The following is a 13,578-nucleotide window of genomic DNA, read 5'->3' as shown; positions in this document are numbered from 1 at the left end:
CTATAAACATGGTTTCAGGAATTATATTATTTCAATAATAACTTTAACCTTGAATTAAAAGATTAATAGATTTTATGCATCGTATAAACACTTTGGGTGACTTTTGACCCATCCAACTTATTTGGCATGTTAAAAGGCTTTATTTGGTGTAAACATTGTTTCAGGAATTATATTATTTCAATAATAACTTTAACCTTGAATTAAAAGATTAATAGATTTTATGCATATAAACACTTTGGGTGACTTTTGACCCATTCAACTTATTTGGCATGTTAAAAGGCTTTATATTTTTTTATACAAGGTACAGTTTGTACCCAGAAGTTTATTCTTTTGTAAGGGGTTGGGGTTGCACTTTTGACATGTTCGGTATTGATGACTTTAGCTATTGTTTTATACAAGGTATGGATTGTTCTCCTCTCACAATTCCAGTAATAACTTTATTTGTCAATATACGTAAAACTCGAGGCCTTTTTCTAAAAAAACACTATTTGAGAAAAACCCTCCTTCACCCGGGCTTGGAACCGGCAAAATAAACTAAATGGTTTATTGATGGCAACGACACCCTACCTATTGGAATTGAGGGTATGGAACTGAAAGTTACATTCGGTCGTTGCGTCCATTAGAATCTCAACCATTAGATCTAAATTAATTGAAAAGGGTAAGATTGTAAATGCATTAACAAATTCAAATATGGTAATCCTTGATTTAAGAATTTGGAGAGAGAAAATCCTTGATTTAAGGAATATAACCGTCCATAACATCATTCATTTTAATTTTTTTTTGCATCATTAACAGAATCAGAGCCATGTTCATGACATGGTGTTTTAAAAAAATTCATAGTTCAATTCATTGTGTTTTTACGAAAATAATATAACACCATTCAGTAAACAAAAATATAACACCATTCAGTACACAAAATAACACCATTCAGTATAAGATATAACACCATTTAGTAAACAAAAAATAACACCATTCAGAAACAAAATAACACCATTCAGAAACAAAATAACACCATTCAGAAACAAAATAACACCAGTCAGAAACAAAAAAAAAAAAAAACCATTCAACAAACAAAAAATAACATCATTCAGTAAACAAAATAACACCATTCAGTAAATAATATAACACCATTCAGTACAAGAATATAACACCATTCAGAAAAAGAAAATAACACCATTCAGAAACAAAATAACACCATTCAGAAAAGAAAAAAAAACACCATTCATAAAAGAAAAAAAACACCATTAATGAAAGAATATAACACCTCTGTATCATCTTCTCCACTTCCGGCGCCGTTCGATGTAGATAGAAAGAGATCGCAGGACCACCACCACTGCCAATTCCGGCACCACCACCGCCGCACCACCACTGTCGATCCAGCACCACCACCGCCGCTGCCACTCGCACCAGCACCACCGCCGCTGTCGCTCGCACCACCACCACCGCCGCTGCCGCTCGCACCACCGCCGCCGCCGCTGCCGCTGTCGTGTTTGATCTTCTGATTGGCCGCTGTCGTGTTTCTTCTTCCGATTGGCCGCACCACCACAACATCAAAACTGGAACTCACTACCCCCAAATCGGAGCTTGGAACTGTTCCCCCATCTCGTTTCAGTCCCCCATCTCATCTCGGTGAACAGTGGCCAGGGTTTTGTGGCAGTTGGGTGGTGGTGATTACTGTTGAGACGGAAGGGGGGGATGTTTTGGCTGGTGGTTGCTGGAAACAGGGTGGTTGCCGGTCTTCATCTTCATCCCAGATGAAGAACACAAAGAGAGAAATGGTATTTTCCAAATGTTTCAATTGAAGAGAAGAGAGATGGTGGATTAATATACGGTTTAATTGAGGAGAGAGATGACATGTGAGATGTGAAAAGAAAGTCAGACTTTAAATGAGGAGAGAGAGAGAGATAAGACATTTGTAGTAAATGACTAATATACCCTTTGAGGTGCTAAAATCTGATTGGTGGAGAGTGGTTCTCGCGGTTCTTACAACTGGAGGTGGTTTTCATATATATATAGGAGAAGGTTCATTTAAGAAGAAATTTAATGTGAGAAGAAAAAGAAGAAAGAGCATATTAGTAAAATACTATTTCATTTATAACTCATATCATTAATTTTTCTCTCTTTAATTAATTAGTCAACTAATCATTAATTATTCTACATATAATCTACAAAACCTACACATATCAAAATTTTTCTACATATACCCTACACATTATAGAATTTTATCCTACACAGCCAAAATTTATCCTACACACCTCGAAATATATCCTACACAACTCGTAATTTATCCTACACAATTAGTAATTTGTTCTACACTTTAAATTAAGTTGTTTTTAATTTGGAAAAAGTATATACTTTGAAAAAAAGTTACAAATTTTAATTTAGTTAGTTATTAAAGGGGAAGAATACAAATTAATGATTTATGTAAGTTTACCAATATACTCTTATATTAAAATTGAATACAAATATTAAATGAAGTAAAATGAAGCATTTTTATTGGTTGAAACTTATTCTTTTTTCTGCTTACAAAAAAATTCTTCTCATTTGTACCATCCACTATATATATATATATATACATATATATATAGGGGACCGCTAAAATGAAAACCACCTCAAGTTGTAAGAACAGAGAGAACCACTTTCTAGCCATTAGATCTTCAAGATCAATGGATGAGATTAAAAGTAACTAAAAATAATATCAATGGATGAGATTAAAAGTAGCTTTTAATATGTCTTTAATATTTTAATCCAAAAGGGTAATTTAGTAAAATGAATCTATTTTATCTTTTTGTCTTTATTGTTTTTTATTAGTTTTTTGTATTATTATATTAGTTTTTATTTTTTAAACATAATTTTTTTATTAAAAGCATTTTTAAATTCAGATTTTTTTAAAAGATTTTTTTTATACTTTTTACATTTTACGTTTTACGTTAAACTTTTTACGTTTTTACGTTAACGTTTTTACGTTTTACGTTTTATGTTAAACTTTTTACGTTTTACATTTTACGTTAAACTTTTTACGTTTTACGTTTTTACGTTTTACGTTAACCTTTTTACGTTTTACGTTAAATTTTTTACGTTTTACGTTAACCTTTTTAGGTTTTATGTTTTACTTTTTACGTTTTACATAAAACATTTTACGTTTTTGATGTGTGGTAAAATACACATATTTGTCCCGTGTATATTGTATAGTTTTTATTTGTTTTATTTAGTTTTTAGTATTATATTACATTTTTTTGGTGTTTTGGCAGGTCTTGGTGTAAATGGAGTGAACATGAGTAATAATTAAATAACCTGCCAGTTGAGTAGAGTAGGGCGCCAATGACCGAACTAAAATCGCCGCTATTTTCCTTGATTGGGCCGAGCCCGCTTATCTCTATAGTATAAAATTGAAAAGGCTGCTTATGAAACACATGGCCACCAAATATGAAAGCCTGCAATCTCAAGATTTACGTAAATATTGTAATATTGGGCCGGTTGTTTATTGTAGTTTGAGAAGTCCAACTTGAGTCAAAGGAGTATCCCTATTAATTTCGACCAACATCAGTAAGGGATTTGATTATTATTGTTTTTCAAAAGCAACAGTGGGCAAGAGATTGGACTTGGACGAAAATTGTAGTGGGCCGCAAAAAGAAGAAACCAATTGGAATTAGTGGAGTGTATATATATTGACGTGAAGAGATATTGGGAGGACATCACTGTTTTCGAGACTATTATTCGACAGCAGAAGGCATAAAACGGAACAAGCAATATTATTTTGGAGCTGAGTGAAGATCAAGGGTCTTGGAAGCATCCGGTTCAAGTCAGGAGCGTTGTGGGTTCGTTAAACATTCGTTTTTCGTATTTGTTTCGCTTTGAATCTTGAATTCCACTGTTTTCAGATCTGAATTTGTTATGTTTTTTATCGAATATGAGTAGCTAATCGTTTAAACTACTAGGTTGTGATGAACTAGTGATTGTTACGTTGTTTTGACTTGGTTTTGGTTATTTTATGTGATTTACATAACTTTGCCTTGTGATTGATCTTGATATTGCATGTTGGTGTGTTTTCATTAATTATTGGTTGATGAATTCAGTGGTTTAGGCACATAGAAATATCCCCTAGACTTAGAGTTTAATTTGAATCGTTGATCTTAGGGTTTTCGGTTTGAATATTGAGTTGAGAAATTGACCAATTCGATTAATAATTAAAATCAATATACTAAAACTTGCATCCTCATCTTGTGACTCGAAAGACGATTAAGGTGAGCTAGGTTATTAGCTAATCATTGGTGGGTAGATTGGGTGACCGATAGCTCGGGCTCGTTTATTATATCGTGGTTAAGGTTTCCTAGGATTTCAATCTTCATGGTTTGGTTTGGTTTGCGTTTTTGGGATCTTCTCTTAACATAATTGTCTCTGGGGTCAAAAGGATTTTATTTTCATGGGATTTGGTATCGATAGGTCGAGCCGGTTCGTTCTAGCACTTCGCATTTCGTCCTTATCTTTGGTTCGATACATCTCTAGCGGGGGGTTAATCGAGGGAGTAGGATATTTAACCATTGCCATAGTCAAGATAGCGTTGCATGATTCTAGGGATTCGACACCTAGGTAGTCTTTTCTCATCATATTTGATTTACACCTAGCCCCCGAGTTCGTGTTTGTTTCACGTTGTTTGTCATGTCTGCCATTTTCTTAGTCATTTAGTTTAATTATTTAAAACCTCAAATTCAAAACAAATTAAAACCAGTTAAGTATTAGTTGAGTCAGAGTCTAGTTAGTGTCGCTAGTGTCTCGTGGGTTCGATACTCGGACTTCATTAGGCTTTACTACGTACGATAGGTACACTTTCCTGTCAGTGGTCTAGCATTTAGAGAGTCTTAGTTTATAAATTTAAAACTAGGGTGTCTAGATTAGGTTAGTTTTTTTTATAGACCGCATTCTGCACATCAAGTTTTTGGCACCGTTGCCGGGGACACTTAGGCAATTGCGTTATTAGCTTTGACTGATCTTATTTGTTTAATTGTTCTTTTTGTATATTGAGTCGTTTATTTTGTACCATGAGTCTAAGTTGGTAGTTTTTGAGTCGGTACTGCTTTGGTTTTTGCTTGTTTTTGTTTATGCAGGTTTGAATATGTACCACCCGTACTCAATCTCCATTCGGGTGATTTTGGAGCTGCTTTTCAAATTTCAAGCCATTTACCAAGTGTCCAAGTGTACTAGTCAGAGTCAAAGCCGATCGCGACCAAAATGCTATACGATCGAGCTGGATTGGACAAGAGTTATGGAGCATACGCGTTATAAAAACCAGCTAAGTCCTTTCCAATTATGCCCCTAGTCTTTTTATTTCTTATTTATTTTTAGTCTTTTGAGTCGTTTTCCATCCTACATTGAGGGCAATGTAGAGTTTAAATATGGGGATGGGAAACTGTCGTTTAGGTCTTAGCTAGTGAGTCTTGAGTCATAAAAATTTAAAAAATTAAAAAAAATTAAAAATAAAAATAAAAAAAATGAAAAAAATAAAAAAATGTCTTTTGAATAAAGAAGTTTGCAAAATTAATACGGAAAATGATAGAAAAGATGGGTTTTTGTTAGGGTTCAAATAATAATAATAAGAGATTAAATAAATCGAGCTTGTGTCTAGTTAGGGATATGTGAATAAGTCCGGGTTTGGTTCTAAGTCCCTTTGATTTAATCAGGGGCGGATGTATATAGGAACAAGGGGTAGCCTCCGCTACCGCTTGTTCGGAAAATTTTTGACGTTTTTAGTGTAAATTTTGGAAAAATTTCACGTTTTTTCGATTTCGTTACCGCCTATTTATAAAACGTTACCGCTTGTTCGGAATCCTAGATCCGCCACTGGATTTAATATACCTTAATTGTCGGTCTGCTAGTGGGTTTTCATCTAGGGAAAATGGGAAATTGAAACCGCCAATAAGAGTATAAAGAATGCCGTTATAAGTTAAAACCGTTAGAATTTGTAATCATGAAAAAAAAATAGAAAAAAAATGAGCTAGAAACTGAATGAAAGTAGTGCAGGCCTATGTAATCTTGGTTGGGGATAGCGACTCTACAACCGGATCACCTCTAGGATGTGTGAAATCGAACTTGCAAAGAAAGAAAAAGTACCGAAGCTTAAGTAATCCGAGTTGGGGATAGCGACTCTACAGCCGGAATGCCTCTGGGTTAGGGAAAGCAATGTCTACGCTCAAGAGAAAAAAAATGGAAAGAAAAAAAATAATGCTGAAAAAAAAAGAAAAAAAATTGATTTTAAATTCTCTTGGTTTTGATATAAGACGGTTGGGAATTGGTCAAGTGATCGTTCCTTTTGTTCTATAAGCTTGAGGCGGGATTAGGTGGACCGTAGCTTCTAGCGTGAGACCCTAGGTAGATTGACCGCACTTGAACTAAATTTGCATGATAAGGGGCTTAGAACTGAGTTTGGGTTTAAAGGGACAAGCATATTTACAATCACGGCTAGCACAAGTTTTGATCTTAACAAGTATAAATAAGTTTTTGACCCGAGTATTTATCCATCTCTATCTCTGATTCCGTATGCACAGATTCTTTTTCAGAGACCAAAAAGGTTTAAGTGTGAGGATATTTGATGTGTGGTAAAATACACATATTTGTCCCGTGTAAATTGTATAGTTTTTGTATAGTTTTTATTTGTTTTATTTAGTTTATAGTATTATATTACATTTTTTTTTTGGTGTTTTGGCAGGTCTTGGTGTAAATGGAGTGAACAAGAGTAATAATTAAATAACTTGCCAGTTGAGTAGAGTAGGGCGCCAATGACCGAACTAAAATCGCCGCTATTTTCCTTGATTGGGCCGAGCCCGCTTATCTCTATAGTATAAAATTGAAAAGGCTGCTTATGAAACACATGGCCACCAAATATGAAAGCCTGCAATCTCAAGATTTACGTAAATATTGTAATATTGGGCCGATTGTTTATTGTAGTTTGAGAAGTCCAACTTGAGTCAAAGGAGTATCCCTATTAATTTCGACCAACACGGATTTGATTATTATTGTTTTTCAAAAGCAACAGTGGGCAAGAGATTGGACTTGGACGAAAATTGTAGTGGGCCGCAAAAAGAAGAAACCTATTGGAATTAGTGGAGTGTATATATATTGACGTGAAGAGATATTGGGAGGACATCACTGTTTTCGAGACTATTATTCGACGGCAGAAGGCATAAAACGGAACAAGCAATATTATTTTGGAGCTGAGTGAAGATCAAGGGTCTTGGAAGCATCCGGTTCAAGTCAGGAGCGTTGTGGGTTCGTTAAACATTCGTTTTTCGTATTTGTTTCGCTTTGAATCATGAATTCCACTGTTTTCAGATCTGAATTTGTTATGTTTTTATCGAATATGAGTAGCTAATCGTTTAAACTACCTAGGTTGTGATGAACTAGTGACTGTTACGTTGTTTTGACTTGGTTTTGGTTATTTTATGCGATTTACATAACTTTGCCTTGTGATTGATCTTGATATTGCATGTTGGGGTGTTTTGATTGATTATTGGTTGATGAATTCAGCGGTTTAGGCACATAGAAATATCCCCTAGACTTAGAGTTTAATTTGAGTCGTTGATCTTAGGGTTTTCGGTTTGAATATTGAGTTGAGAAATTGACCAATTCAATTAATAATTAAAATCAATATACTAAAACTTGCATCCTCATCTTGTGACTCGAAAGACGATTAAGGTGAGCTAGGTTATTAGCTAATCATTGGTGGGTAGATTGGGTGACCGATAGCTCGGGCTCGTTTATTACATCGTGGTTAAAGTTTCCTAGGATTTCAATCTTCATGGTTTGGTTTGCTTTGCGTTTTTGGGATCTTCTCTTAACATAATTGTTTCTGAGGTCAAAAGGATTCTATTTTCGTGGGATTTGGTATCGATAGGTCGAGCCGGTTCGTTCTAACACTTCGCATTTCGTCCTTATCTTTCGTTCGATACATCTCTAGCGGGGGGTTAATCGAGGGAGTAGGATATTTAACCATTGCCATAGTCAAGATAGCTTTGCATGATTCTAGGGATTCGACACCTAGGTAGTCTTTTCTCATCATATTTGATTTACACCTTGCCCCCGAGGTCGTGTTTGTTTCACGTTGTTTGTCGTGTCTGCCATTTTCTTAGTCATTTAGTTTAATTAGTTAAAACCTCAAATTCAAAACAAATTAAAACCAGTTAAGTATTAGTTGAGTCAGAGTCTAGTTAGCATCGCTAGTGTCTCGTGGGTTCGATACTCGGACTTCATTAGGCTTTACTACGTACGATAGGTACACTTGCCTGTCAGTGGTCTAGCATTTAAAGAGTCTTAGTTTATAAATTTAAAACTAGGGTGTCTAGATTAGGTTAGTTTTTTTTATAGACCGCATGCTGAACATCAGTTTTACTACGTTAAAATTTTTACGCTTTTACGTTTTACGTTTTACGTTTTTACGTTTTATGTTTTTATGTTTTACGTTTTACGTTTTTACGTTTTACGTTTTTACATTTTACGTTTTAAGTTTTTACTTTTTACGTTTTACTTTTTTACGTTTTACGTTTTTACGTTTTTACGTTTTACGTTTTTACTAAACTTTTTATGTTTTTACGTTTTTACGTTTTTACGTTTTACGTTTAACTTTTTACGTTTTTACGTGTTACGTTTTACGTTTAACGTTAAACTTTTTACGTTTTGCGTTTTTACGGTTTATGTTAAACTTTTTACGTTTTGCGTTTTACGTTAAACTTTCTATGTTTTACGTTTTTACGTTTTATGTTAAAAAGTTTATGGTTTAACTTTTTTTTCACAAGAACTTTTTACACAAAAACTTTTTTACGCAAAACGAACGCACCCAGAAATCGCAAACTCGGTAGGTGTCTCAGAAAGATTGTTATCGTCATCGACTGGGGAAAAGAATATAAAAAACCAACAACATCAAAACAAAAGTGTATCTCGAAAAAAACGGGGGTTGGCTCAAATTTTCCTATAATTAAAAGGCTGCAAAGTGGGGTTGTGGGTTCAAAAACCTACCCTCCACCATCCTTGCCGCGCCCTCGTCATCAAAATCTAGGTTTTTTTTTCATCATCGCCACCCCATCCAACATATCAAACCCACAGTCCACTGATAAAAATCATCAGAAAATCAATAACACAAGAACATAGTTCACTGATCAAACAAAAATCACCAGAAAATAAAAAATCATTGATCAAAAATCAACAAGAACAAACCCACAGAGTTCATCAGACAAAAATCAAGAAACCCCATCAAACAAAAATGAAACTCATCAAACAAAATCAAGAAACCCCATCAAAAATCAAGAAACCCCATCAAACAAAATCAAGAATCCCAACTGAAACTCACAAGTCCGATGAAAACCGGCAGACCGAAACTCCGACCGCCGGCGTCGCCCCAACCACCACCGTCTTCCTCTTCTGGCGTCGCCTAAACCACAACCATTCACCTCTCTTCTGCTCTGATTTTAGCCGTCGTGTGCCACCACCAAAGGGTGGTGGCTGGTTGTTTTTTTTTCTGTCGGAACAAAGAGAGACGAGGGGGTGAGGGGCGTGCTTTGTCGGCTATCTTCGTCGCCGGCGGCTGGTGCTCTACCGCGTCGTCACCATCCAGCGCCGCCACCCATAGTGGTGGCCGGCTGGTCATCATCCAGCAGGGATGAGAGGTTCAAGAGAGAGAGATTGATGAGAGATGGGGCTTGAATTTCAACAGAGAGAGATTGATGAAAGATGAGGTCTCTGCAACTTTTGTGTGTCTCTCTAGATGAGAGAGATGAAATAGAGAGTTGATTTGAATTTTAAAGAGAAGAGAGAAGAGAGATCTCATGATTCCACTTGGCTGAGGTATCTTCTCTGGCGGCGGCAGTGAATGTGACAACGGTGTACGGGAGCTGCGTGTGTGGAGACTCGATGAAAATGGGTGGCTCCGGCATCAACAGCAGGCAGCGGCTAGGGTTCTGACCATGACCACCTGGTAAGTTCAGTTCATCCAAAAATCTTTACCGATGAACAAGTAAACATGTTTTATCATCTTTTTGTTTAAATTTGTTTTAAAAAGCTGTTAAATTTGTGAAGATCCGCTGTATAAGGAGTTGTGGAAGGCTTGTGCAGGGCCATTTGTGAAGATCCGCTGGAAAAACGAACGCTTTTGATGAGGTATAATACGGCTTCTGGTTTGTCTCCGTTTTTCCTCACTGATTTCTTTCAATCTTTTGACATTCTTGAAAATATATCGTAGGATGTTACATAACCTAGCTTTATAGTTGATGATACAAACTGTGAAACTCAAGATGATGACAACACCAACGAAGATAGCGAGTCAGATGATGACGATGATCATTTCGATTCTGTTTGTGCGATATGTGATAATGGTGGCAAGCTTACATGGTACAACTTTTTTACTTCACGTCTTCATTTTCTTAAGAAAAAATTTAAATGATTTTTAACTGATGGTTTTTTGATGACTTTGTCGTCAATTGCAGTTGTGAAGAGAGATGTTTTAGGTCGTTTCACGCAACCCCAGATTCTGAAGAGGCACAAGAGTCTAAATGTGAATCTCTTTGTTTATCTCTTGAAGAACTGGAGGTTAGTTAATCGTATAGGAGATTAGATGATATCATATATATTGTTTCGTTTAATTATTCTTTTAAATATTTATTCTTTGCAGAGTCAAAATGAATATAAGTGTGAAAATTGCCAGTATAGTCTGCAGCAGTACTTTGTCTGTGGTGAACTAGGGTCTTCTGATAAATCTTCAAATACAGAGGTATGTAATACTCGAGAAAATATATTTTCATCGTCATTTTTCCCAATGATATTCAGCAATTATCTATTGGTATCATTGTGTAGGTTTTTCGTTGTAGTTCTGCAACGTGTGACCACTTTTATCACCCGAAATGCGTAGCTAAGTTGCTCCAGAAAAACGATAAGACCGAGCGACATACAGTTCAAGAAAAGATTGCTGCAGGGTAACCGTTTATATGTCCAGCTCACAAGTGTGCCATTTGTAAGCAAACCGAAAACGAAAAAGTCGAAGATTTGCAGTTTGCAGTTTGTTGATGCAGAGGTTGAAGGGTTTTATCCCAATTCAACAGAAAGGTATCTTTTAAAGTTTTTGGTTTTGCAGTTTGTTATGAATTTAAGTTGATTTTTTTATGTTTTTCTGGAGATTCGGTTTGATTGATACACATTTTCACCATTGAAGGGCATCGATGAATTGGGTTCTGATAGGAGTTTCAAGGGTAAGTTTTTTAGTGTTATTTTGCATCAGTTGTTCAGTGGATGATTTGTTTACAAATTTGTTGATTTGCTTTGTGAATGTGAAGCTTTCTAATTGAATATTTAAAAATGCAGGTTATTTTGAACCCAAAACTCAAAAAGAAGAGCAACAAATCAACAATTGCTGGTATTTCGTTGAGTTATTTGTATAATTGTGTGTTACACGTGCAGTTGTGCTATGTACTAATTAGCTTGTGATATGCTCATGATTATGTTTTTTATATTTTTTAGACTTGATTGTTGGAGTAGACATGATTGGATTTGGATGAAGATTATGTACTAATTAGCTGGATGGTCAAACTTACTTTGATTTTAAAATTTCTTGACATGATTGCATCCATGATTTTTCTTAAGAAGTGACCAAAATGGGATTAAGATGAACCGAAGTTGCAATGATGAAGAATTACTCGACTATGGCTAGCATGCTTTGCTTTGTGCAAGTTTCGTGTCAATATTTTTGTGGCATTCTTTGGAATCTCATCTCATACTCGAAGTCAAACTTCTCTATTAACTTGCCTCACATAAAAGTACAAAGGTCCAAAAGAGGATGGAAAGAGTTTGTGTTCATCCGCACTTTTATAGTGGTAGTTAACTTTTTGTTAATTTTCGAATTTACTTGCTTGTATTTGATGGACGCTGAATTTTTGGGGTGTTTATTAGCCAAAATTGTTCATTAATGTCTTCACGGAAGTCGAATATTGCAAAAGCATGAACAATGCAAAACAAATTATTAAGAACGTCCTCGTGTGGTTTTGGATGCTGGAGGGTATGAGAGCGATGTCTGCAGCTGGTTAGAGAATTACATCATACCCCAAATGAAAAACCTCTTTTATGACTCCCCACTGGTGTCATACAATTTGTTATATATTTTCTTGGATAAGGGTGGTTGGGGTTGGGCCTGTACTGTTTCCAGCAGTGCCATTAGGAAGGGTGGGCTGGATTGGGGCGTTATTATGTTCTGGTTCTGTGCCTTGTGGGCAGGGTCAGTGATAAACAGGGCTGGGCTTATGCAGGTCTTGTGGTTTCGATGGGCTGGTAATATGATGGGTTGGGCTGCTGTTGCTTTTAGAGATGAAAGAATTGCTAAATATATTCTGATGCAGTTCTGGAGTAATTTGCTGCAGTTGATGAGCCTTCAATGATTAAAAAGAAGTTTTTTGATGCAGCTGAAGACTCACTGGTACACGGCTTCAAGGCTAAGTCTGGATATAGTTATAAGCTGGTATGATGCTGGGTATCGCTGGATTCTAGACAGTTGTTTGCTTATGATGCTGCTGGATCTTAATGGGGTTCGGAATTCCTATATAAAAGCTTATTATCATGAAAACTTGGTACATAAATTGGTTAATGGGGAGAGAATTGTCAGTTGGATATGCGTATAATTCGCTAGCAATGTGTAAGATAACACTGCTTTTGTACGTTTTTGCCAAGAGCTTGCCCAAAGCAAATAGAAAGAAGGCTTTGTGGTCATGAAAGGGTGTTAACGACCTTAAAAAAGGCCCTTTTTAGTGTTGAGTTCATAAGATACAATTGATTAGGTTTTGTAATCTTATTTGATGTTCACTGGCTTTGTAGAAATTCATGCCTATGTGTGTGGTTCGAACAAAATATTTTCATCATAAGGTTTGGTATTTGTTTTCAGTTACTTACTGTAACGATTGGTGATATAGTTCACTGCAATAATAAAGTTCAAACATATTTTCTATTAATAATCTTCCGAGATTAAGAGAATAATATAACTTGTATGAGTGTTTGAATTAATATAAGTAAGTCAAAGATCTTGTAAGCATAACTCCAGTTGTCTATTTCAATAATATGGTAAGAATTTAGTTTTTATATATATTAAAATAAGATAATAGTTATTTGTATGAATTTGTATTTTAATTAATAAATTTAGTCATCGATCTTGTTCATAATCGATGAATCAAAATTGAAATAATGCAAACAAAGTTGTTCTTGAAATATGTTAATGGATTTTTTTAGTTTTGGTTAGTTTTAAATATGGCTTAAAATTGAATCGAACCATTCTATGCACAACCCTAAAATCAACAATCAAAGTGTTGTGTTCCTTATCACATCGCATAGACACCCACAGAAAACCTTATGAAAGGTCCATGGCGGATGCATCAATGTCATTTCAATTATCTATGTTTTACAATATACCTCAGTTTGAATCCACATAATCTAAGTGTTTGGCTATTTTTGTTACAAGAGCCGATACTTTGTCTTCGTCTTATAAACTATAATATAGTAGTTCTAAGTACCTTTTTAGTTCTAGGTGTCGTTGCATTTACATTTCTATTTAAATTTTTG

The 13,578-nt window shown here is 35.4% G+C and overlaps 1 long non-coding RNA gene across 2 annotated transcripts; it reads left to right on the top strand.

Annotated features, from left to right (window-relative positions):
• Window positions 1-9,810: 9,810 nt before the first annotated feature.
• On the top strand, window positions 9,811-11,564 carry LOC110916043. 2 transcript variants are annotated; one of them, XR_002579442.2, is made up of 8 exons: window positions 9,811-9,961; window positions 10,063-10,143; window positions 10,226-10,374; window positions 10,470-10,572; window positions 10,655-10,753; window positions 10,837-11,085; window positions 11,192-11,228; window positions 11,497-11,564. It is a non-coding gene; the product is annotated as an uncharacterized LOC110916043 (long non-coding RNA). The 2 variants fall into 2 exon arrangements; XR_002579443.2 differs by lacking the exon at window positions 11,497-11,564 and adding an exon at window positions 11,341-11,488.
• Window positions 11,565-13,578: the final 2,014 nt, after the last annotated feature.

This window comes from Helianthus annuus, chromosome 16, assembly GCF_002127325.2.
Source record: "Helianthus annuus cultivar XRQ/B chromosome 16, HanXRQr2.0-SUNRISE, whole genome shotgun sequence".
In the NCBI taxonomy this organism is placed as follows: domain Eukaryota; kingdom Viridiplantae; phylum Streptophyta; class Magnoliopsida; order Asterales; family Asteraceae; genus Helianthus; species Helianthus annuus.
The sequence above is the reverse complement of the archived record's forward strand: the minus strand, read 5'-3'. Positions and strand labels throughout refer to the sequence as shown.